Here is a 27,227-nt window from a genome sequence, read left to right on the forward strand (position 1 = left end):
AGGGACAAAGCCAGTGAATCAGTCCTGATCTCCACCACATTAAGCAAGAGCGGCTTCCACCTGGTTCTCCTGGCTGCCAGTGATTTCCCTCAAGAAAAGAGGAGAGGACCAGGAAGACCTGCCTTTCCACCTTATTCTCAGGTGGAAAAAAACAAGAAACTGTGCGCCTTCCACATGCACACACACGCATATTTTAGTCCTCTTTCTCATTAAAAGGAAGTAAAAACTCATGGTAATGTCTAGCCCTTCAGAAATATATTTCAGTTGCAGATAAACCTTTGCTTTGGATACAGAAGAGATCTTCTGAGACCTGCTCTTGCTTTGTAGTCACATAACTGGAGTTTGTCATTACCCAAATCTCTGCTAAACCCATATTTTTCTTGTGCTTGTAGCTACTGTGTAAGATGTTTGGGCTCTTTTTATTGCCCCCTTTCAATTGTTGGAATATTTTTCACTCTTTTGAAATATAATTTTAAATGCAGGAAAAATCTTCTTGGGATGGACTCTGACCAAAGCCCATTGGAATTTAAACCCACTGATTTGTTATAACACACAGGTTTGCAGTTCTGATTACTCCTTGTACTCCTTCTGAAAAGCTGCCATGAAACAATAGTGAAAAATGAACTTTTCCATGTTAAAATTGTGTTGAGAAATCTGTGGTAAGAATGGTGAGATTCCCAGGTTTCTAATAATTCTTTTGATCTGAGAGGATCATTTTCAGGTAGTCAGACTGAAAGTGGGAAGGGACTGATTTAAAAAGCATACTATGAGAAGAAGGCAGTCCAAATTTTTAAGCTGCAAAGCTAAGCCAAGTTCTTCGTTATTATTAGCTGAGACAAAGTTAGTGGAAAGTAATTGTAACAGAATGAAGAGAAAATAGTTCCCCCAGAAAATCTCAAAACATAGAAGTGGGAAACTACTGCTTCCCCAATGGTAGCAGTAGTCATGAAGGTCTCATGTAAGGACTGTATCTTGTTTGGCTTTTAAGAAAACATGAAAGATACCGAATTTTTAATTCTAAATAGCATTTAAGGTAGAGAGAGTAGCAAACAGAAAACAAAACCCAAAAAGTCCCATGATTTTACCTCCAGAATTGCCAGTAAAGATCTTCTGAGTGCTCTTCAGATACTACAGACAATTTTTCTGCCTTAACATCGCATCACTAAAAATTAAATAACTCTCTTAAACATTGGTCTTTTAAAGACATTTCATAACATAAACAAATGGTGGTATTCATCTAAGAAAAGTGGACAATGGCCAGAAGCAGAAGCCAACTACTAGCAATGTGAAACTGGACTTTGTTAGTGTTTCGTATCTCTCAGGTTACTTACATATTTAAAGATTCCCAAGACCAAGGCCTTGGGTTTTTTTGCCGGAATACCTGAATAAATATCATCTGCAATACTACAAAGGTGAGGTGGATTTTGAAGCTGGGTAGGTATTTTATATCTTCTGATATAAGGAAGTTAATTTAATTGCTTTAATCAAAGCAAAATACAAAACTCAACAGAGTATTAATAACCTCAACCTCAACAGAAAGGCATTTGATCATGTAGAGTGGGATTTCTTCTGAAAATCATAGAGAAACCTTACTCTAGAGTAATGTCAGATGCTGAATTTTTCCCTCTGTGGCAATAACATTCAGTGTAGCAACAGATTAACTTTCAGGGAGGAGGAAACAGAACTGGTTGGTTTTGTTGGCATTGTTATGCTCAAGCTGCAGACACTCTAGTATGTTCAGCAAGATTCTGAAAGGGAATCGAATTTTTCTATTTAGTTTTTTTAATATACAGGATCAGCCTCAAACATTTGAGCACATTATACTTGTATTGCCCTGTGGGTCTGGAAAAGACACATGTGGTCCCAGAGAAGTCCACATAGTCCCAGAATGCTGTAGAGCATGACATTTTCTGATGAAGATCATCTGTGATTTTTTTCATCTGTCTGTTTCTGCTGTCCAGTTGATAAAACCAATTACAACTCACTCAGTTTTCTATCCACTATAGTTACGAGTTGACACAGTCAGAGGACAAAACTCCCGCAGGGTGTAAATGCTCTGAAATCAGCATATTAAGGGTATCACTTCAGAATGGTTAGCACCAAGAATTCCCACCGAGAACGAGAAAGGATGTTTGCTCATTTAATTCTCTTCTCTGATGTCTGGACAGGCTATGAAGTCCCAAGGACTTATGAAAACATAAGCTTCAGGTTCTAGCCTGGGAGCATGTATTGCGAGGGATCTTGTTTCCTTCCATGTGGTCATGTGAGAAGGCCTTTTAGTTTCCCATCTATAAGCAAGGTGTAACACTAGCTTCACTAATCTCTCATCTTTCTTCCCACTGTGTGCCTAGACTCACAAACACTGTATCTTTTGTTTGCAATAGATGAAAAGGAAAAACGTTGTGGATAGTCTTCTTCAGGTCATTACTGCAAATATAAATACAACAATTCTGTTGCAAAACTGACGACTCCTCTCAGCGTGTTGTCCTAATCGCTTTCTCTTCAAATTCATCAAAATACATTACCTATAACTCATTGATTGCTTGCCAATGACTGGTCAAAGGGCTGCTGTGGTCTTGTTTCTTTTAAACAAACTGCTATTTTCGTCTTCGGTTTCAAGAAGGGGCGAGGAGGAGGTAGCTGTTGCCCCTCTCCCTCAGCCAGGGGCTGTGTCTCTCACTGGGTACCGGCGCTTCGGCACCATGATCGGTAGCTGCCGGTGGTGGCAATTCCCTTCCCGAGGCACCTCTCGTGCTCTTCGGAGGCTTTTTTGTACCGGCAGAGCAGTTTCGCAGCTGACTTCGGGTGTGCTGTTTGAATACCACTTTTCCAACTGCTCTGCGGTTCAAATGAGTTCATCCATCCCTGACACTTGCACACAAGCACTCTGGAAATGTATTATTTAAAGCCTTCCTTCCTTGGCGTTTCAGAAATAAAGGTGTAAACTTTCTGTAGAGGTCTGAGAAAAAAAAAATATTTCCTTTGCTCTTGTAGGAAGAAGTGAAAGGCCAGCCTTTGAGCCGTGTGTACCCCGAGAGGGCCCTTGCACCGGGAGAGGTGAGAATTACTGGAGGTAATATTGCTGTCCCCTCTCTGCATCTGGGGATGGTGAAGCCACCGGGGCGTGCTGTGCTGACACCTTGGCGGTACCGTCGCCGGCGGGACGGTGTGACGTTACCAGAGCACCGCATCACACCTTCTGCCGGGCTGGGAAGGTAGGAGCTGCCTTAAAAGTTTTATCAGGTCTCTTAAAGATTTATGATGCTTCTGTGCCTTCTGCTGTTGCCTGCTTGACCAGTTGCTCGTGGTGGAGAGCAAACAAGGAGGCTGAAAAGCACACCGTGTGGTAAACATATTTTGAAGGCCTTTGCGAAGGGCTGGGGTCTGGGGATTCAGCGTAAAGAGCGTGAGGAGAGCTGGCTGGATCTTATTTGCATTTTCATCAAATGTGTTTTTTCCTTCTCCCACAAATACTTCTCTGAGTGGTGCCCGTTTGAAGGAAGGTGTGAAGAAGAGCACTTTTGAGGGCCAAGACTCCTTGTCCCTCAAGAGTGTAAAAATCTCCAGTTTTCTAAGCAAAAGTCTGGGGGTTTCTTTATTCTGCAAGTCAAGAATTTTGCAAAATATGAGCATGTGAAGTGTCTCAAAAGATGGGCTTTTCACTCTGTTACAGAATGAAAACAAGTTTGAAAGCTTATGAGCTGGAATTGCTCGTCTCCAGATAGCAGTGCATGATGAGCATTTCCCTTACAAAACCCGAGATAAATACTCCAGAATATTGCACTAGCAATCCCGAGTAGAGCCGTAAAACCAATGTACAGTGGATGTGCTGGAGCAGAATGGTGACAAACTGCAGTAGTTTCGGGGAAGCATCTGTGCGCGTGGCAGAGCGGCGTACAGATCCAGTCGGTGTGTCACACGCAAGCGGCGGTACCTCTCGTTGGAGCCACGTCTCTGTAAAGCAATAGAAAAGAGCTGAGCTTGTTGAAGCATGGGATGTAAGAACATCTGCCCTTCAAAATGACAGTAATGCATCAGGTAAATGGAGGTGAGCTTGAGCCGCACGCTGCATCTGACATAATTAAAGGTGATGGAAAAGTACAGCTGTTGTAATGGGGAGATATGGTTTAATATATCTATCACAAAGAATGCCTTTGTAAGAAGAGTGGAGCCAGAAATCAAGATGCACCAGATTTGTACCAACAACAGGATTTTCCAGTATGTATTCTGAAGCTTTCATCAGACACTTGCTAGCACCTGCTGCAAAATTACTGTTATCTCTGGGCCTGTTTGAAATGTTAAGCTACACTTCCATGGATTATGTCAGGTTACATCTTGTTGCAAAGGACAAATCACGTGCAATAGCTCAGCCCTCCAACTTCTGTTCTTAGATGAAACCTTTGGGTAACTGTCAGGACAGTATGAGAAGTGACAGACAAACCTTAGATCGGTTCAGGAAACAAGGGTCTTGTGGTGTTAGACCCCTACCCTGTCCTCGTACCAGAGTCTTCTCCCAGACCCTGTAAGAAAATGGTTTAAATAAAACAAGGCCTGTGTCAAAATCTTAAGTGGAATATGCAAAATAAGAATAATAAAACAGGAGTCACCCAAGTAACAGTTTCATGAGGAGAATGTGAGGCATGCAAAAAAAAAAAAGAAAAGGGAAAAATAAAATAAAAATAAAAAAAAGGAAAACAAAATATCCGGCCAGGCAAACAACTGCATGGATTGCGATTTAGGTAGAATAAATGCACTAAGACCAGCAAGAAACCCATTTAAATATTCAAGCTGAGAAAGAACCAAGGCATGCACCAGAGTTTTAGTTGCCTCAGTCATTAACCAAGCACAGATTTTAAAGATGTTCAATAAATGGAATTGACAGGTCTTCACAACACAGTTAGTATGGGAATGAAATGACAAATCAGAATAAAAGGTTACACCCAATTGCTGTGCTGTGGCAGAAGGAATTTTATGTGGTGATCTTACTCAGGAAAAAGAAAGAAAAAATAAATAAATGGGAAGGAGGCAAGTTAAGAGACAGAGCCTGTATAAATCTTATGCCCTACCCATGTTATTAGAAATAAAAGATTAGCAAACATTCACTGGGAGATGTCACTGAAGCAATGCAAGACATGAGGAAAAGGATCCTTGAAAGAAGAGAGGGGCAGCACCAGCTGACTGGAGATTTTAATGTACAAAGTAGCAAATCCACTATGAACACAGAGAGATCCCCAGCTCCCAGGTGAAATGCTTGGCCCGGTGCCATGCCCGCTGTGCTATGGGACAGGCAAACCTTGGAACCTTTCTGTCCAGGAGGGAAGGACTTGATAGTAGCCAGGCAAAGGCTGCAGTGAATCAGCTCTGCTGTTGGCAGCTTTTGTATCCTTCTGAAGCTAAAAACTGCCAAAGACGGCATGCTGGTCTCTGGTCCTCCCCGCTTCCCCAAACTGCAGATGCAGGCAAGCCTGCGATGTCCTTCGGACTTCCTTGGGAATTACTGGGTCCCTCCTCCCGGGGGGCCAGTGCCAGGAAGAATTATGCAGTATCAGAGCTAAGGAGATGGCGTGAGCAGCTCATTGCTGCAGACTTTTTGGCTGATGCCTGCTAGTGAAAGAGCAGAAGTCTTGCAAGAAGAGTTGGCCGTGTGCTGTGGAGAGGGAGCAGGCAGCCAGCAGAGCTTGCATGTTAATCTCTCTAGGGTGGCAGATCTGGGAATTCCTGAATGAGAATAACAGTCTTTGCTGATGCTTTCACTTTTATTGCATTCAGGAAAATGGGCTTTGGGTGAAATTTTTCCTCCCTTTTTGGGGGGGTAAGTAAACAAGATTATTTTAAGATTATGCCAAGACTACAATTGACTTACGCTGCTGATTTCTTATGCTAATAGAAACAACTCTGCAAGGCTTTGAAACTTTGGCTAATCATTCAGCCAAAATTGCTACTCTATTTTAATAATAAAGACATCTATTGATGATTTTGTTCTGGATTCACTAATCCAATCACAAATGCCTTTTCTCTGTAGTTTCTTTGTACTCATATTTCTTACTCTTTTTTTTTAATATAAAAATAATTGGAAAAGCCTCAATAAATAGATTACAGGAACAGAGAGGATTTCCATTACCATGCAAGTTCTTCCCCCTTCAGCATTTGCATGATGATCATTTAATAGCAGAATACAATTAGGGCAACTAGGGAAAAGTGTATGGCTTTGTGTTACATGATATTGCCTAGATTTGCCAATACTGTGAGTGCACAAATGGACCCACAAAGCTGATTTCACTTGAAAATCCAGATTGGACACTGGCGCATATGTTGCATCAGGACCTTTTGTGAACAGAAATGCATGTCTTAGAACTGTTCCAGGCTCCTTTTCTCCTCAAAAGGGAGAGATGAACTGAGGTCAGCTGTTTTATTTTTTTTTTTCTAGTAATTTTACAGACAGGATTATTTGTAATCCAGTTTTCTGGAAAGAACTAGTTCATGCTCAGCAATTTAAAAGTTCCCTGCTTCTTTCCCTTCCGAAACTGCCGTGCTGCTTTCTGCACACAGCCCTCTGCTCTCACATCTCCTGGTGCCGTGGGCGCTGCCTTCTCCTGTCGGGATCTTCTGGGTTCCAGCTGTTGTAGGCTTATGAATACCTTCTCCTGACCCTTTCAGCTCAGCAGAGGGGGAGATCTCACGTGAAAAGACAAAGACCTGACCAGAAAAATGTGTAGGTCCAACTCTTAGTGGTCAGATACAGAGGACATCTGCCAGGCAATTAAGGATGCGAGAGTAACAGTCTGGAAACGAGAGAAATGGGTCATTTGTGCTATGATTGCTCCACCTCGTTCTCTCCTCCCATCTCCCTTCCAAACTATTATCTGTACATGTACCATGTCCCCACTGCACACAAGGTGCATCCCTGTGTTCCTGCCACCTCCACCCTCCCTTCCAGGCTCCAGGTGCAAAACACTGCTTTTGAATTTATAGAGTGCAAGACACATCCAGAGATCTTCTGGTCTTTTCCAGATAAGGGATAGACTAGCTGTGCTGTGGATGTAGGAAAGTGAAGATTGCTACACCCTTGTCACATCCAACAGGAAAGTGCAGACACAAGGAATTGCAGAGCTAACTGTCATTTTAGACTGGATATTAGGAAATTTTTCTTCACCGAGAGGGTTATCAAGCATTGGAACAGGCTGCCCAGGGAAGTGGTTGAGTCGCCATCCCTGGAGGTATTTAAAGGACGTTTGGATGAGGTGCTTAGAGACATGGTGTAGTGGTGGTTTTGGCAGTGTTAGGTTTATGGTTGGACTCGATGATCTTAAAGGTCTTTTCCAACCTATATGATTCTGTGATTCTGTGATTCTGTGATTCCCTTTGCTTATTTCTATTTTTTTCACACTGCTGAAACCCTTTTTTAGGGGGATACTATTTTGCAAGAATTTAGTTTCATGAGCTGTATTTCTCAACTGGACAAATTTCTGCTATATTCATGTGATAAGATTATTTATAAGAACTATAACAAGTACTGTTCATTTCACAGATTATCACTGCATCATCCACACAATGAATAGTGTTGGGGTGGGAAAAATAATTTGGTCAGAAGGCTCAAGAACTAATCATACTTAGAGGGAACAACTTAGTAAAGAGGTTTCTGAAAGGGTAAAGTTAACATTTTTATGTGCAGATGGAACGGAGTGGTGGTGGCAGTAGGGTAGGTAGGACACGAGAAAAAAGCTTAGCTTTTTTTTGCTTTGCTTTTGTGATAGTCTTGTTAACAATGTGGGACTCTTCACTTTTGAGCGAAGAAGTTTATGGATTTGTGGGAAGTAATTTCAGATAGGCAATATTCTAGTCATACGAGTCTCTACTGGGTTGCCAAAGAGCTTGTATTCTAGCAGTCTTCCCTTTTCGCATGCCTGTAGGGGAAGGTGAGCGGTGAGCTCTGCTTTACGAAAGGGTGATTTTCAACTTCCTGCAAAGCCATCCCACATCCTCCAGAATCGTTTAAAGGTGAATACAGCTAGTGAAACAAAAATATGTTGCTTGTCCTCCGCTGTTCTGGAAAGCAACCCTGGTCCGTGCTGCTGTCTGTAGTCACCAGAGTGTCCTTGTGATTCTGCTTCTGCCTGTCTCTGCAATGCAGTAGGCCATTGCCTCTCATCAGTCTTCGTGCCTTCCACCCTCGCTCCCCGCTGCCGTTCCTGGGAAACCCTTGGGTGCCGGGGCTGCCCTGCCGTGCCTGCTGCTCTTCCTCCCGTGCGGCAGAGAGCAGAGGCAGGGGTGCGTGGGGGCACCGGCTGGGTCAGAGTTTTCCCCCTTTCCCTGCTGAGCTCCCAAGGGAGCGTGCGATTGCCCACACGCTTGTGTGCGAAGGAGGCAGCAAGGTAAGCTGGGGGGACTGCAGCGGCGATTCCCTGCTCTGCCACGTCCCACAGCTCCCAGGCTGCCCCGCTCTAGGCTGCTGCAGGGCGCCGGGCAAGGCAGGCGAGGGACGATCTTTTCTCCCCAGACAGCATGTACAAAGGCCAATGACAGTAGCTTCACGCTTATTATTTTTTGCCTATAGCTGCAAAAGGTAATATTAAAAAGGAAAAAAATCACTCATAATAACTTCTTGTTGCTTTCTCTTGCTCTCTTTTTTAGGGTACGTGCATGTGTGTGCCAGTTGCATCAATTGAATAGCAACCAATTCAAGTACATTTACGGTCTGCCTTTGAAGTGCCAGCCCCATACTGTACTTACCAATTAAGCATGAGCAGATTAATGGGATGCATTGTTCTCTTGGGTTAACTCCACCATATTGTCATTAGGTGGATACGCCCTCATGAATCCAAGTCTTCTTTCTGTGAAAGGAAAAGAAAGTGCACACTCAAAAGTAGGGCAATTTCTACCAAGCAGAATCAGCTGAGAGGAAAAAAAGAAAAGAGAGTCTCCTCCCTCCCACTTTTTTATTTCAGTTGTTGTTTAATTGTTTCTTCGACCCAGTGGTTTAGTGATTTCACATCTATTTAATTAACAGAGAAATGGATAGGGCACACTGAAAAACAAGAAAGGAAGATCAGATAGACAAATGGTCTCTGTAAGTTCACAGTTCTTAAAACAGATGTTCACCTCCGCTGGCTATGGTATATCATTATCTCCAGGAACCCTGAAGAGAAAGCAAAATCCTTCATTACTTGTAGGAAAAATAGAGCAGGCTTACAGGGCTAAACAGATACACCAGCCCATTGCATCAGATCCCATCTCGCTGCTGTTGTGTTACTCACAGGTCAAGAAGTGTGTGTCTGGGGGAGAGTGAGACTACAGATAAACATTTCAGATGTCTGTGGAATGAGAGACTATGAAGATGTGATGAAGAGGTGGTGTCTAAAGCAGAAGCAACCAAACGGATGGGAGGTTGGGACAACTCCTCCCTTACTTATTTGGTGCAACAGCAAGGTGGCAATCATCTCTTGGACCTCTTACTTGCTTTTTGGACAGTGTCAGCTTATTCTTGGAGTGGGGCTGCCCGTTCCCTGCTTGGCTATTCCCTACAGCTGCCTGAGCATCCTGACTCAAGGGTTAGGTAGTGTGTACAGTGGAAAAGCATATTGCCCGTTGCTTTCTTTTCTCTTTTCTTGCTATGCGTTGCAGACATAAACAGGTAAGATGCCAGTCCAGTGCTAAGCAGTCCTCATCCCTCCTACCTGGAAAAATCAATAGTTGTGGGAATTCCTCCTGACCTGGAGAGATATACAAAAACACAGGAGAGTTTGCCTGTGCAGTCAAATCTGCATGCATAAATGCATGCGCAAATGCATGCACAAACCCGTCTGTGCAGACTGGCCACTCTGTCTAACTCCCTGGACCTTGCATCTGGTTTCCCCACCTGTGGGGCAAGAAATGCGGTGTTCTGCTGGGTAAGCAGTTGTGATGGCAACCACGAAAGAGCCCCTTAGAAAATATGGCCTGAACAGTTTGATTACTGGTGCCCCAGATTTAGCTCATGTTGTGATTATGCTTTATTGCTCTTACTGTCTCCACTGACTTTTAATCACAGTTGAGTATTTCCAATCTGGCTGCCATTTCTGACTTCAAGTGTATTAAAGGAGTCTTCAGATTCCCAGATAACAAAAGTGTGAGGATTTGCTAGGCAGGAGGCACTAGAGGGACCCTCTGCTTCCCCTCTGGCTCCCACCCTCCCTCCTTCCACCAGAGCCCTGGTAGCGGAAAAGAGATGTTGAAATCAATATAAGAATAAATTGCCACGTGGTCCTTATTGTGGAGGCAAGGTTTCTACAGAAAATCCTTGTAATCAGAAAAGAGGGAAGATGAGATTAAACTGATTAAACTGAGAAAGTCAAAAAAGGACAACTTGAAAGATTAGCTCGAGGACGACTGAAAAGCATAATCCTCCATGCATGTTAAGTAGAACAGTCCCTCTCTGTTATCAGCCCCTTCATCTGGTGACCTTCTGTTGCATTAGCACAGAGCTACTTGATCCAAGGCAAATAGTGAAAATTGAAAAGCCAGAATGCCAGTGATTACAACAGGTATCAATATTACTGCAGTGATGGTTTGTTATCATTAGGGAGCTCCATCAGAGCTCATCCTGGAAGCGAAAGGAACAGAAAATAACAAGGCATTACACTTGTGGCAGGCAATAGAAGAAAAGACCTTGCATTACAATGGAAAAACCTTTTTCATCTGCTTCCACCTCTAAAATTACAGTGGCAGAACAGGGAAAGAGGTCGGGGGAAGCACGGGAAGCTCGTCTGTGTTCTTGTCTCGGGGAACGATTGAGCCTCAGTGGGTCGCACACAGCCAGCGTGTGTTACCCTTTTCTTCTGGAGTGAGAGAAAACAAAAGGCCTGGGTCAGTTTTACTGGTTCAGTGATTTTTTTGCCTCACACACCCAACTTTATGGCTAACCCATTCCCGTGCGGTCCCAGCAGCAGCAGCAGGGCTGGCTCCTCTGCAGCCTGGCCAGCAGCCTCACAGCTCCGTGTTGCAGGGCTGCAGGTCTGAGCGCAGCACGGTGCGGTTCAGGGGCAGCATCTCCTCTCTTCTGCTTCGGACATGTAGGAAGGTCTGGAAGAAAAAAGCAAGTCTGCTCTAGCCGGAGGTTGTTGAGCCCAGATATATCACATCTCCCATCTTAACTAATAAAGTAAGACTTTTCCTGATAGGACTCAAATTTAGTGCTTTGGAAATGCACTTAGCACCACATTGGCGTAAAAAAACCAGTTTTAGAGGGCGGTTTCATTGTCTTTTCTTTTAAGTTGGCAGAGGACACAACAGCTAGGAAACACAGAGTAGCACAGGTTTGTGGCTGTGTATTTCACCAGTTACATTTGCTATGAGTAATGCTTCACATTTGTGTCTGTTTTGTCCTTTTCTCTATTCCCCCCCCCAAAGTCTGTCTTTTTCCCCCACTGATGCCCAAAAATGCAGTATACTCGGGCACTCCTTTCTTTGTCAAAAGCCTGAAAGTCTGCTGTGGTATTCATCTCTGTTGTGATGTTGCTGATGTAAAAAGAGAAGCATGACTCTGAGTCATTTAAATGTTTTGACTGAATCCCAGATTTGTCACTGAGTTGCTGTTAGGTTTTGTTCAACCTGCTGCAACTCAGTGCTTCTGTTTCCCCTGCTGCCTTTTGTTGGTCTCTCTCAGTTAAGCAGCGTGTTCTGCAGAGGTCAGAATTGTTTCTCACTGGGCACTTGGCAAGGGCTTACAGGAATGCAACTCCAGTTGGAAATTGATAAAAATACTGTGACCAACACCTATAAATTGAAAAAGAAAAATAATAAATATTTTAAAATATTTTTTTCATAATTTTTAAAAGCACAATATACCATTTCACACTGAAAGAGCAGAAAGCATTTGTTTGACAGCATCAGGCTGAAACATTTTGAAAAATCTGGGGGAAAAAAATGCCCTGCTACTAGTGAAATTCATTCCAGCTCCAGGATCCAGAGAATAGACCCATTTCTGGCAAGGCTTTTTACTATTCATTTGAAAGATCTTATCTGCATATAGTACTGGTGTCAGTGAGGGGAACTGACTGCTATAGTCTTACCTTGCCTTTCTTTACCAGAGAAGAAAGTATCCTGCAACACTTTTGCTCACAGAAAGCTTTTGGTCTTCTGTCAGTAGATTGGGTCAAACCTAATTTAGGCAGAAAGAGGCAGTACTGTTGCCTTGGGAGAGCTCCTACTTCTACCATGCCTGAATTTGTCCTCAGTTGCTTAAGTCTCAATGAAAAGAGGTTTTCAGTTCAGGAGGTAAAGGGATTCATTAGATCTCATTCCCAGAAATGTCTACCTGATTGAGAAAGAGTCCCCTCAGGGGTAATGCTCATAAGCAGGGGGAGGCTGAGGGGCTGAAAAATGACCCATTTTGAAGTTTATCTAATTAACTTCAAAGGTATAAGTTGGATGTTTTGCTAGATGGATTAGCGTAATTATCTTAGTGCACCTATTCATGCTAGGAATGTCAGAAAACGAGAGAACAGAAAGGCTCAGAAAAAAATCACAGTGGCTCAGCCTGTTGACTGCCCTGACACACGAGTAATTGTGCTGCAGAGGAAAGAGAGAAGGCTGGAAAAGCACAAGGTGAGAGGAGCTTCTCCAAAGACAAAATATTGACAGCTGACCTGCAAATAAACTGAGAGGGACCCAGCTTGGCCCAAACTCTCTACATAAAAGTACTACAGAAAAGTCACCCCATGTGCATGCAGTCACTGCATAAAGGCAGTAACCACCTTCGTACACCAGCAGTTAGATCTGAGGTATTCATTGTAAGCTCTGTATCTTTAGTTTTGCCTCTGTCACTGAGCCGTATTTAAAATGAGTGAAAGGATTTTTCTTTATCTTGAAAGTGTTTCTTGTGGGGGAGAATGGATTACTATTGTATTGTTTGGTTACAGTTTTTTCTGATCCGTTGATAAATTAGATCCCACACATCTCCTGAGATCAGTTATAAACTCCCCTGAAAGACAGTAGACAGCTATGAAATAGCTTTTCCTAAGAAGGACTTCCAGTTAAAAATGAAAAAAAAGAAAAAAGAAAGAAGGAAAAAGAAAAAGGAAGAAAAAAAAGAAAGAAGAAAAATAGAAGTGGGGACAGCTTCTTTATTCCTAAGCTTGTTTTTGTACGGGGTTGTTGTCTAGGTACGCATCTACTATGAAATATATCAGGAGATCGGAGAAAAGAACAGCATTGCCAAGTAAACCTGAGAGCAATCAATGATGCCTCCAACCATTTCTTTTTAAACAGTGAGTGCTCCAGTTGTGCAGTTCGTTCCACTCACAGAAATCATATTGCGAAACTGGGGCTCATGGCCAGACTGCCTCAGCGTCCGTGCATCGTGCAGAATCCAGTGGCAGCTGGAGTTACTCACCCACCTTGTTGTATGCCTTCCTTGCTCCTAACTCACACTGCCTCCGTGCCCCCATTCTGTAGGATTAGCTGTTTCCAGCTAATGGCATTTCTAAGTGTATCAAGTGTGCAGCGTTAATTTCCCCAGCATCTCATTGACTTTTTAGTCAATATTGCTGTGATCCTTTCAGAACAACTCTCCTGTTCGAAGTATTGTAAATGAGTTTAATCACTGAAATGACCTGGTTTCCAGCAGGGTTGTGCACCATTGGTAACAGCGCAGTCACCAGGTGATCAGCACCCTACTCTGCCCGTTGGGTCACCGGGGCTTTGAGTCATGCCTGCAGATTTTAACCCCAAGATTAAAACACCCTTGAGGGTGTTCAAAATTGGCAAATTTTTTTCCAGTAACTTATCCTTGAGTTGGAAAAGCCTGTTTCACCAAACAATTACGATTTTTTTTTCATGAAAAAGAGTCTAAGGTCTAAGCACCAGATAGTGATCTTACTGGGACAAACCACTTTATTGGTTTGTGAAATTTATCTGATTTAATTAAATGTATCATTTATAATAGAGCAAGTCACCTTTATCATTACACCTTCCTCTTGTATTTCCATAATGTGAAACTGAAAGGATCAAAATCAGGACACAGTATTTTTATTTTAATAAAACCGAATGGCTGTGATTTACCTGAAATCATGATTCTTCTTCTTGTAATGTTATGTCAGAAAAAACTTATTTTTCTGTTTGGAATTTGGAATGAAAACAAACCCCAGACTGTGGCAATTTCAGATAGTTTGAAACCTCCAAGCGCCGACCAGCTTATCTGCCTGCTTGAGCTAAAGTCATTTTACAGGTAGACGAACTTTCTCCCTGTGTTGATTTTTTCCTGCGGCTTAAAAGACAAACATTTGTCCCTGAGTCACAGCAGAGGGCAATCAAGCAGATTGGAGACTGGCGTTCTGCCCCTAGCCTTTATTTTTGGCAGAGCAGAAAAGGTAGAGGGAGATGCGTTCTGACATCTGTGGCATGTGGTGGCTGGTGAACTTTCAACTTCACAACCACGTTCCTTCCTCATATGCGCTCCTCTGCTGTCAGTTCCTCTCGCATCCCAGAAAAGCAACTACTGGCACCCTCCACCTGGAGAAGGAGGGCTCATCCTGGCTACAGCAGAGGGACGTTTGTTCTGAAGAAGCGGATTGATATAAAGATTTTTGTGTACACATCGATGAGAGAAGAACTCAGAAAGAGAGACCACAAGAGGCAAAAGGAGAAGAAAGTAAATAGGAATGCAGTGGCTGGAAAGATAAAAAGAAGTCCAGACTCTGTAATTATGTGTGCATTTTAAGCCCGTGAGAAATTTCTGGGAGCTGGCATGAAAAAGAGTTAGAAAGTTCACACCGAAACCCAGGCTGCTTGCACTGCCCGCCCATGGCTTAGTGCCAGACCCCCATCCAGCTGCCATTGCATTGTGCCCTGCAGGATACCTTAACTGTGATACATCTGGGTGCATTTTAGCACTCTCCTGGTTAAATCCTCTTTGCTTCCTCAAAGATTCTGGTTCAGGATGTGGTCTTGATTTTGGAAGTGAATGGGAACTGCCATTTTTAGTGAGCTTTCAGACTGCCTACTTGGTGCCATCTATTTAAGACATTATGGAAATCCTTTCAGCGTCTGCCTATTTGAACATGAATGTGGCATTTTAAGAGCCTTGCCTGTTGGTGCACTACGTTTATGGTTGAGACATAAGCTCTTTGACTAAACACTAACCAATGTAGCCTGTAGCAATAAACAGGATGTTAAAAAAAAGGTAACTGCTGAGGAAGCAGCACTGAGCCAAGGATAAGGTGCAGAGTTCATGTTCATGTTCTAAGGAAGCCGCTGAGGAAGAGCTGCTTTCTACAACAACTGAGTGCTATTTAGGACATGTGGGCACAGACAGGGTATATTTGGCGTGTCCTAATGTTCTTCTTGATGCATAGACTACTCACAAAAGTCAGGACATCTCTTCATTACATGCGTTATTTCTTATAATTAGTTACCACTGTGTACCCTCTGAGGACTGACCTTCATAACCACACAAGCTGAATTCGTATAGATTTTTGCTTGACTTGCTGCAGATAGATCATAAAAGACCTGCCTTTATCACCAATCCAGTCTCCTGCTAGTGCTGCCATTCATAGCCTTTCATAAATTGATCAAGACTCCGTCTTAAGTCTTGTCCCTGCTACGCCAGCAGGAAACTTGCTTGAGAAGCACTCTGATAGTGCTCAGAAATCTTCTCATTTACTGCATACATCTCCTCATGTCTAGGCTATTTCTCTTTTAGCTGACACTTTCCCCAGGCTACACAGGTCTGTGTTTCTCCTCTTTCCGTCCCTTTGCTGATGGAGTGCCTGTTTGCTCCCAGCCTTCTGAACAGGCACTTGAATCTGAGTTTTTCACATACCAAGTGAATGTCAGAAGGATGGTGCTGGCAGGGGTCTGAGCTGAGGCTATCTTCGATTTTAGCAGTTGAAACACTCAAACTTAAATTGTTAAACATTTAAGCATTTCAAGAACCTAGCTTTATAGTCCCGTAGTTAATGGGATCATAGTTAATCCATTCTAAGGTAACTTGCATTCTAATGGAAGTTAAACCTTCTTCAGAAAATTTCTCCCGCTTCTTTTCCAGTTCTCAGATATTTCCTTGCAGTCGTCAGTGTGGTTGGGATGGTGAGATGAAGGCACATGAATTTGCCCACCACAGGAAAAGAAGATGCTTATTTGGAGGGAAACTCATTTGTTTGGACACAAGGAAGAGTCTTTGGGTTTTATGTATTAAGAAAGCTTTTCACGTTCTGTAATCTCTATCGAGCTGGTTCAGTTGGTTCATTTTGAATGTTGCCGCAGCGCTGCTTTGCCTCTGCCAATGTGGAACCTCCAAGCCATCAGTGAGAAGGTATGAACAACTTATTGCAGTGTCTTTCCACAAAACCGTGTCTTTTCTATGGCTTTTTTGCTTAAAAAAGGTAAAAATCCAACTCTGTTAACAGCTTTTGCTTACTTTTTCACCTGTTCTATGATTTTTATTCCTGATATATGATTGAAAGACAAAACCTTATAAGCAAAGGCCACTGAAATAAACCTTTAAAATATACACTGTATGACAAAACTGTCCCTCTTCTATTTTATTTGGCCAAGCATTACATTCTTTCATGTTTTTAACTTTTTTCCCCTTTTGCAAAATCAAATGGGTCAGCCTTTCACAGTCTGCCAGGTGGTCAAGATGATCTGCAGTACCTGCTCTCTCAGGTCAACCCAAAACACTGAAATCAGAATGAGATATTTGGAATTATTATTCCATTTTGGATCATATTGACCTTGGCTGTATTACATCATCAAAACCCCATGCAGCAAATGGAAAGCACAGGCTCAGTTCAATGTTACCAAAAACCTGCTTGAGCCTAGCTGTAATGCCACTTCTCTCTTCTGCTTCCTACCCCTCGTCAAGACTCATCGTTGCCATAATGTCTGTCAGGCAATTACAGGAGGCTAGACTGAGGGCCAGGGGGTGGCCACTTTTTTAACTTCCAGCATTAAAAAAGTTCAGACCCGAGTAGGCATCCATCCTAAACAGGGTGGGGAGAGCATGAGAAATATGTTGCTCGGGACAAATATCTTATGTCCAAAAGCAAGTCCTTGTGCTCTGTCCCTGATGGTACAAGCTTGCTTCCCAGCAAGGAGCAGCCTATGGGAGAATGCTGCCTCCTTCTCTGCTCCAGCCTTTGCCATCCTGATTCAAGAAGCAGCAGGTAGGGAAGGAAATATGGGCAGTGGTGGCAGACACAGTGCCCAGCCTTATGAATGGGGCACCCAGCTGCCCCTCAAAGCCCACCCCATGGGGATATGAGTGGGGTGGGGATGCTCTCCTTCCCAGCCATCCCACATCCCTGACAGGCTTGGAGCTCTGCAGCGTGGCATTACCCACCACAGGCAGCTGCTGCAGGCAGCGAAATGACCTGCATTTCCTACAGCAGAACCTGGGAGGGCCAGGCAGCCCCTGCTGTCGCTGCTGGTGGCTGGCTGTGCCAGGGCTGACACCCCAGGAGCTGGGGGCACCTCCTCACCTGCTCCCTACCCTCCATAGCAGGAACAGCCAATCTGGCTTTTCAAGGTCTATCTCCAAGTCTCAGCTCTTCTGCACCCCCCTGTACCTCTCTCATTTCGGGAGCAGCCCGGATTGGGTTCCATTGGCTTGGCCTATGTTTTTGCGAAGTTTTATGCCAGCCGTCTGTGTAGCAGAAGCTGCAGGTGGATGTACCGATGCTAGCAGGAGCTGTGCCAGTCCCTTCCTAATGCAGGACCAGAGCAATAGTACTGATGCTGGGGGGGCTAGTATTGGTGTCAGTCACTCCTTGTTTGAAATGAGCTCACTAAAACTGAAGAATGGCCTAATAGTTAACTGCAATTTGGCTGAATGTCAGGTAGTGCCTTTGGGTCTGTAGAAATTTGCAGTGATTAAACCACCTTCTTAAGGAACCTGCTTTGCTGAGCATTTTGAGTCTGTGTTTTTAATGTCGCTTTGGTATAGAGTATGAGTATAGGGCACAAGATGGAGTCAGTGTTGTTCTTTGAAATCAATGAACTATATACATGGAAAATATGAAATGATGGACTATTGACTCCTAGATCCATGATCAGTCTAACAAAGGTGGGGCAGGCAAAATACTTCTTTCCGTAAGTGATGAAAACAATTCCAAAATAACACACAGACAACCACACTTACCAAACCAAGTAAATTGTACTTACTGCACATTAATGTCTGCAGTGATTAAGAGTTGAGGATTAATGATCCTTTGCTACTAAACCCCCCGAAAATATTAAACAGTTGGAGCCTTGGAGGGAATGCAAACAGTACTTGCTGATCTTTGGGCTGGCAGGCTTTCCCTCCTTGTCTCTCTGTTCACTGGCCTCAGTGATGGCTTGCAGTCTGGAGGCAGATTTTGCCCGGTCATTTCCAAACTCCAGGATATGTGGGATCTTCTGCATTTGTGCAGGAATACATGATTTGAACCACTCTGCGGGCCCCTTAGCCGTTGTGTGTCATGTACCCCCACACTTTGCAGCTACGGAGACAACATGAAGGGCCTGGCAGAACTGGTGCTGATTCGCCGTCCCTTTTAACAGATCTCAATAAAATTATCCAGCTGATATCAATAAAAATTAGAGGCCTCAGTAAAATTTTCTTGCAGACGTCTGTAGAATTTAACTAAATGGCTCTAGGCTGGGCCTTCATCTGGTGTAATATAAAGTAGTTCATTGGTGGTTTATAGTGGCTGAAGATGTGTTCCAAATCTATAAAACTGCTTTCTTCACACCAGAAATTGCCACAGTAGTTTTTTTCCCCTTACTCTACAAGTAAGTCCTTGTAGTTGTTACACTGGATGAAGTTGCAACTTTACACGAAGTGCTGGCAAAACATATAAAGATCAGAAGGTACTTCCAGACGTTTACAAATGAGTAAGTGCAAGAATAATGGGGTTGCTGCTGTTGTTACTGATGTGTGCGAATGTGACCAGGAACCCTAATTAGGGACTGGGCCCTGCTGTGTTAGCTGCCTTTCAATACCAGAACAAAAAGATGATTTGAACACTCTTTTGGACAGAGACCAAGTTTTACATTATCTGTTCTGGAGAAATGCATGAGGGTAAATAAAGGCAAGTAACCAAATACACTATTTGCCCACGGCTACTGTGTATGCCTCGCATGCTGCAGGCCGGATAAGCATGTGCCATTCGCTGTCAGCGCAGGTCTGTCTGGATTGAAAGGGGTTCTGTCGAGTGCAGATGTAGCCAGGGAGAACCTTTTGTTTGTACAAGAAGCTTACTGACACTAATTAAACATTTTCTTTATTTGGAAAGCAGACAATTCATGACTACCTACATGCCCCCAGATTTACACAAATAGTTGATTACAAACCTCTTATGTTCTGGAAGACTGAGAGGGAATTCCTATTTTAGCCGTGCTGAAATGACAGAGGTAGGCAATTCAAGTAATGGCCTGTTAGTCAGTTATTAAATATTGCTCTTCAGCAAAATTGCTAATGATGATGGTCTTTCCATGCTACCTTTAAAAGAGTGCACAGTATATTCTGAAGAGAGATTATCTTGGATACAGAAGGCCACTAGCTTGAATACTGTCCAAATCAACCAATTATCTGTGACAATCAACCAACTCTGCCAGGCCACACAGAGATTAGTTGCTATATAAAGTTCCATGCTTTAAATTAAATGGCTAACGGTACAAACGTGAAATTACTCAGGAGATGAGACTTGATTTTTAGAGGAAGGATAAACTTTTAGTAGAGGTGGGCTGCCTCCTGGGGGTACAAGAACCACTGTTCTGGGTAAGTATCTTCATCATCCTTTAAAAGCAGTTCATAAAAACTGTCCAAACATAGCTCATCTAAAATCCTTCAGCTGACATCGTGGTGGCCAGCTATAACGAGATACTGATCTGTTCCTAACTGTTGAGCTTTTCAGTCTGAACAGACAGTTTTGTTCACCATCAGAAAATCATGAAGTTGGTCATCCCAGCTATCGGAGAAATCCCTACTGATTTGGTGGCTTTTTTCATTAGTGCAACCGCTGTTAGAAACACATGTGCAAACAGAATGGCCGTCAGTCATCAGTAAGGTTATAAGTACCACTAAAGCTTCCCACATCGTTTTGGGGATTCACAAAGTATCCCAGGAATGAACACGCCACAGCTGACCCCCGCTTACAGGATACAGATTCAAGAACTTTTTGTGCATTAATAAAACATATACTGTATTATCTTTCTTCCTCCACCTGATTGCAATGAGACAGTCTCATATTTTGTTAGTACTTCTAGCACATTCATAAAAAAATTTCCTCAAGAGAAACGGAATGATGGATGAATCTTCACTTTGAAAAATAGTGTCTTTACTAATGCCATAAAAAATTCTATAGAATGTGCTTCTGCTAAACTGCCGAGTTTGCATTACAGATGAGAATTTCTGGTATAAAACCTGATTATTGTGTTGTTATTTAAAAATGTAAAATATCCTTATCCACATTTCTTGGCAAGCAATATTCAGACATTATTTTAGCAGATCCTCTCAGCAGAAAAGTTTTCTCAAATTCCAGGCACTGGCACTGCATGTACTTTCAGTATGGGAATGACAGATTACAAAAATCTTCATGTTGCTGTTTAAACAAAAGCGTTTCCTCAGTCGTAGCCAAAGAAAGATGTATGGAAGGATAAGGAGTTGCTTCATAATAATTTTGAATAATATATCTTGGAGTGAATATATTCAACTAAACCAAAGGAAGAGAAAGCAAAACAACTAAGAAGAAGGAAAAACGGATCAAGAAAAGCTACGCTCCTATTAACATTTCAGGATTGCTACAAGATAAGAGCAAACCCACTACATCTAAAGAGGTTTGCTCAATAAACAATGTATTTTGGATAAACAGGGCAAAAGCTCCGGAACTGGGAAGGACAAAAGTACTGGACAGCCGCTGAGTTGCCCACCTCTGGTTTAAGAGACTGTTTTGGGTATCAGAGGGCACTGGGGGTGCCAAAGCAGGACGAGGGTGCGGGGAGGTAAGTGTGGTGGGACAGTTAAGTGTGGTGGGACAGAAGCTTGTCCTGTTGGGCAACATAAGCAGTAGGGCTGACACCTGAGGACACATTCAGGACAGGGATGAAGGAGAGAAGCACATTTAGCCCTGCACACATCGCAAAAAACCACACTACTGGTCAAACACATGAGCGTTAGCTATGCTTGCTGGAAACCTTTATCCCCTCTCCCTGCAAACAAAGCACCATGTGCAGCTATTGGCAAAAGGAATACGTGTGCTCTGTGTGAAACTAGAGAAACACTGGTTTGTGACAGTCATACAAGGAAAAGAATTTTGATTCACTGCATCTTTAAAAAAGTTTTAAAAAATATTCAATGACCAGGCAGAGAGCAGTTACCATGAAGAAACAAGTCAAACAGATACAAGGTTCCTTTCAGAGGAGCTTGCTTGCTAGGACTCACCTGCATCAGCAAGTCCCGGTTCAAGTGTCCAGCCTCTGAAGAGGACACGTGGTAGCGTCACTCCTGCTGCTGCCCAAACCGAGAGAGAGGGAAGAAACAAGCTGCAGGAAGAAGATGCTGCCTTTGCCGGGAAGAGGTGCGGAAGGGAAGAGGAGGAGGAAGAGCACGAGTAATCGTGAGCACAAGGCATGGCCCAGCTTCTCCTGCCCCTCAGTCGGCTGGCGCACAGCTCCATAAAGCCTTTGACCTAAACCTCTTCCTCATCCTGTGCCCAGCCACCAGCCAGGCAGTGAGTTTTGCCAAGGCAAGGAAATACGGGTTTCAATCACAGGGCCAAGCCCTCATTGAATGTAAATGGGAGTAACTCCATGGTGTTCACTGGAGCTGGCTAAGGAGCTTGCCCTCAGTTTTCAAGATGCTTTTAAGTATTGGATATAAACAATCTGCCACCATGGATACACTTTGTTTTAGAGTGGATTTTTCACTGTTCCAATGTACCTATTAATTGCAGTAATGTTTTGCTGCACTCCTTTGGATTAAAATGCTATTTCTAAGTGTCAGTTAATGGGTTTTAGTGAAAGCAATTTATTAAACATTATGTACTCAGTTTAAATCTAACAGGGTAACTAAACATTAAAGTAACAGGGGGGAAAATCTATATTGCTCTAATTTGTATTGTATGTTCTTTTCACCAAGTATAATTGCTATTGACTGCCTAAAGCAGCATTCTCCAAATCATGAATAACCAGAAAAAAAGAAAAATGGCAATTGTATGTAAAAAGCAGTGTCATGGCTTACTAGCATAAACATGGGATGAAGAGCCAAGAGTTACGCAATTTGATGTTCTGCATCCATTGTTTTTTCTCCTTCTCTAAGACAGGGACATTAATGACTATCCAGCTCCCAGTGGTGTGAGGAGATGGTGACCATAACAGATGTGTGGACATTTCATTGGTAATGCAAACCACTATAGGGGGGCTAAAACCAGACTGAACAAGCGTCTGTAATGGTACGAAGGACAAAGTGGTGTCGTGTCGCGGAGTGGCAGGTTTTTTTTCTCAGTGCTAGAGGATAAGCTCTGTTTTCTGAATTTCAGCCATGGGTCTCCCTTCCCAATGCACAGCAGGTTAGGTTGCCATAGCCATAAGAGAGCGGTGTTCACATTATTCTGTGTGAGTAAGGGAGGAGCTGGTGTCCAAGGTATCGATGCTATTAAGAAGACTTCCAAGAAAGAAATGAAGGCAAAAAAAATAGCTTCCTTCTAATCCACAGGATTTTATCTTTATTATTTAGAAAAAAAAATCTCCAGAGTTATCACTAGTAGGAATGTCATTATTCTCCATAATATTTCACCTGGTATTTGATATCCATCAAGAAATTCACTCGTGAGAGGAAAAACTATGCTTTTCCCATCCTACTATGTTAACCAAAACTTCATTGCAGCTCTACATCCATCCAGCATGGCCCTGCATAAATAATGTTCTGCAGTTTCAGAAAACTCATCAGCAGCCTGTAAAGGTGGACGTCAAAGCTAGGGGCCCTCATCCTCAAGGATTTTCTGCAACATTTTAATGAAATCTTACTGACCAGTTATGATGCACTCACTCCTGTCTTCACTAATATCATCCAAAGAACTCCTCCCAGTCTGACTCTTATTCATGGCAACTGAATGTGCACCTAAGAAATAAAACTTATTGTTAGGAGAGGAGTTATGAACAGCTGTATAGCAGCCTTTTATTCACAAAAATGTAGACTTTAATATTTAGCTGATGTCTGTCTCTTAACTTTTGCTTGCTAAACACCAAAACCTGGTATTACTTTTAATTTTCTATAGCCAAAATATAGCCAAAGAAGAGCAATCATTCTTTATATGTTTAACTACTTGCTTTGAAGGTGGAAGTGTTCATGCCTAAGTGGTGAGGCTTATATGCTATGCAGTGCATTCATTTTGTGATATATGATTTGCAACCTGCCTGCTCCTTCACCTGCGCCCTGTCTGCAGGTCGATTCTCCTGTGGCAGGTGCAGATTTATGTGCGATAGAAAGAGAACTTCATCTTCCTCACCCTCAGCCCTTGACGCGCACTTCCCTTTCATGGCATCCACAGGATACGTTTTCCCAGAGCAATGCTGCGGATTATTTCTGAGTCCCTGTGCTGCATTCCAAAGGCAGACGGACAGGGAGAAGTTGGGGCACTCAGAGAGTTTGCGTCTTGTCCCCACCGCTAGCTCCGCTCCTTTGTGCACACCCACCACATGGAGCGGACGTAGAGACATGTCTCTCTTCCAGCTGACATCTGGGAGACATCTGCTCCAGCTTTAGGCCCTACTTCTAATTTGTATTACTCCTTAGCAACCAGAAACAGTCCCCAGTTCTCTCCTAAAAGTCAACTTAACTTTTGAAGTGTTTCTTTTTTGTAGCCTTTGTGGAATCCATTTGCTGAGAATTACAGCAGTCTAAGGCTCAAAATAAGTTGATTTTGGAAAAGGTAGTGCACATCTTCTCCCGGGTTAAGTTAATGTCAATGTTTTTTCACACATTGTGTGGAAACCACTTGAGCTAAATAACCTATAAAATCTCAGGCCTATCTGAAATTACCTTCAGTACCTGTGCCTGGCCAGCTTCCCAGGGTGGGTTTTACAGCTGACTTTTGCACTGAACTCGATAAGAAACGTTCAACCAGCCTGCACCAGCAAAAGGACAGCGACAGACAGCTGTAGGGTAACACCGTCTCATATTGGCACCGACATTTTGGCATGAACTTGTCACCTTCTGAAGTAGAAACAGAAAGTTCAAGAGAGCTATAGAGGCTTAAGCTGTATTGTACCAGAGTTGGTAGATCTGAGAGCATAGCAACTCCTTGGGGCAGGATCATGTCTGTTTTGTTTAGTATTATATCAAGCTTGGCATTCTGTAAGCAAATAAAAACAATGACGATGCTATGGTGCATTAGTGTCTGCATAGGGAGCCTTTGGCTGGCTGTATTATGCGTGTCAGTGCAGAGGGTGTGGAAACTCTTCTTAAGGACCTGTGGCCAGAAACGATTGTTCAGGCAGCGGTGTGACAGGGGTGTGCAGGATTGATTCTTACAGTGCTCTTTAAACTTTGCTAGCAGAGAAAGCAAACCAAAACAGCTTCAGACAGGAATTTCTGAGCAAATCTGGGACCATTTGTGTTTATTGCTTTGCCAGTATTGCAAAAAGTGTTCTTCAATAACTTCAGTCCATATTCAAATAGAATTAATGTAAAGTTCTTAAGGTATAAGCATGCATGCATCCATTCAAAATAGCAAGAAATAAGATCGTCAAATGCATTGATTGGAAAAAGATTCTTTGCTACAAAACTATAGAATATAGAGATTCAAATAACAGGCAATAATAGAAGCACTTGCTGTATATTTTATAGGTATTTCTAGTGAATTATGGGTATTTTCCCTTATTACCTAAACATTGAAATTTAGCTGGCCTGCTTTTACCACTTTGCATCTCCTTCTATACAGGACAGCCTCTGTTGAATGTTGCATGATGGAATTATCAGCACCATTTTACTTTCACTCCACCTTCTCTCAAGTCACCGATGAGGATGGAAGAGTTAGTTTGCTACTTGATAAATGTTATAGGTGGGAACAACTTTGGAAAAGGTCTCTGGATCTGAAATCTATGTGTCAGAGTTGACTTTGTTAGTTAATTTCAGCAGTGCTTTTAAGCTGCCGATTTCCAGGAGCTGGGACAATCCACAGAGGAGACAATCACTCAGTCCTTTCTGCTGTGGCTTTTGTATTCTTTCAGCAGGCAGCAGTTACTGGCAGGTGTTGGAGACAGGATATTAAGTTAAACGAACCTCTGGTCTGACCCTATAGGGTAGTTCTTTCAGTTTTATTTAGAGCCACATCTCAGCAGTGGAAGAGTCTGTAGCCCGATCCACTACCCAGTTAAAAGAACATGTTGCAACTCACTTAAAAGCAAATGCAGTCTTAAATTACACATACAGCAGCTAAAAGTAGCCTCAGCTTAAATTAAAGGGCATGCTTTCCCAGAGGGGCAGCCGGCTCTGGTCGCCCTGAATGAGTCTTTTCCTGTGTGGGAGATTCTTTTTTTAGGACCGTATCTACTTATGCCAAAATGCTTCCTGCTTCAGAGGCTGTGCTAACGCAGACGAAAAGGAAAGGTGAAGTATGACACACTGCTATTACACACTATTTAAACAAATATCCTTTTTTTGGACCTATGGAGGTTTGTTGTTTTTTTTTTCTTTTTAAAGACTGAGCAGGCTTTTGGCAGGAGGATAATAAGGACTCCACAAGGAATTCAACATGATGCTTTTTTATCATGGCGCCAGGGTTTCACAGGAAAGCCAGGGTTGTGGAAACCACTTTCAGTTGTAGTTCACAATAACACCTATCATCTGCTTGCATGTGGGGCTCCAGTGAGGAGCTACGCGAGTGCTGTGTGCCAGCCACATAAAGCACAGGTAACTTAAAGGGGGGGTGACTACATCTGTAAGAAAATACTTAGGTAGGAGGCAGCCACCTGGGCTAACGATTATTTTTGTAACAGATATTCTGAGGGAAAGGGTTTGTTAGATCATTTGCAGGGTGCAGGAGGAGAGGAGAAGAGAGGAGAGGAGAGGAGAGGAGAGGAGAGGAGAGGAGAGGAGAGGAGAGGAGAGGAGAGGAGAGGAGAGGAGAGGAGAGGAGAGGAGAGGAGAGGAGAGGAGAGGAGAGGGCAAGAGTTAGGTGAAAGTTGGGCAGCATTTTCAGGATCAGAGGTCTGAATTCAAATGCCTGCCTTTGTACAGTTATTAGGTAGCTTTGTTGGATCTGTTCCTAAAACTGCAAGACAATAACTAGAAAGGTCTTGATGTGGGGAAGCCAACCTCAGATACAAAAGTGTTCCTCAGGGTGAACATGCCTGTGCAGGTCCGAATTAGCAATAATGTGACCCAAAGAAGAATGCATAGCACAGATCTGCCAGTTGGACCTTTCCTGCTCTCTCCCTCCTGAAAGTTAATCACACATTTTGTTTCATTTTTCTATACACTATCTTCAGAGCCTCATTCCTTACTCAGTTTGCACTTCACCTCTTGGGTGTATTTTGTTTCTGTTGTTCTCATTGTGCTGGCTAAATAATGCAGGAAGACCAATAAATTCAAATAAAATTTCTGATTGGTTTAACATCAGTTTAACTATCTAGAATAATTTAGTGTTACTGGATACTTTAGATGAGTCCATGATGTTTAGACTAGAAAATAATAAAATGCACTCAATTGATTAAGCTCTTTGTAGGAGTCTAAGAATTAGCATACTGTCTAATGGCTAATAATTTATAATTATCAAGAAGAGCTGATAAAAGGGTTCAGTGCTATTGACTACCTGACTTGATAACCTTGATTAGCAAGCTTCATTAAAAGAAAAGTCCTAGCTTGAACGTAACTCTGTAAAAGCCATGAGATGACTTTAACACTTTGTCTCTTGAATGGGACATTACTGTTTTGACAGTCCCAAAGTAGTGCCTTTGGAGACCAGCACATGCTTCAGATTGAGGGGCATGTTGCTAGGCTGACTGGCAACATGTTCCCAAGTGAAAGTTTTCTCTGCAAGCAAAATGTCTGTTTTGAAATGAAGTAGTACGGGATATTTATAAAGCAACTTACTGCAAGATTTTGGCCTGCACTTCATTAACTACACAGGTCAGAGTAGGAAGATGAGTTCTGCAGTGGTATTTGCTATACTCTGTAGACTGTAGTCAGAGATACAGCCTGGTTCCTTTCACACATTTCTATGAAGTGGCGGCTGTTTGAGCCAAATTTAAGGTTAGAGGTAACTTGTAGA

The 27,227-nt window shown here is 42.8% G+C and overlaps 1 long non-coding RNA gene across 1 annotated transcript; it reads right to left on the reverse strand.

The window, feature by feature from the left end:
* Positions 1-661: 661 nt before the first annotated feature.
* LOC142408428 (uncharacterized) lies at positions 662-9,269 on the reverse strand. The gene is made up of 3 exons (XR_012775284.1): positions 9,191-9,269; positions 8,731-8,831; positions 662-3,954 (listed from the first exon to the last, which is right to left on the reverse strand). It is a non-coding gene; the product is annotated as an uncharacterized LOC142408428 (long non-coding RNA).
* Positions 9,270-27,227: the final 17,958 nt, after the last annotated feature.

Source organism: Mycteria americana, chromosome 3, assembly GCF_035582795.1.
Source record: "Mycteria americana isolate JAX WOST 10 ecotype Jacksonville Zoo and Gardens chromosome 3, USCA_MyAme_1.0, whole genome shotgun sequence".
Taxonomy (NCBI): domain Eukaryota; kingdom Metazoa; phylum Chordata; class Aves; order Ciconiiformes; family Ciconiidae; genus Mycteria; species Mycteria americana.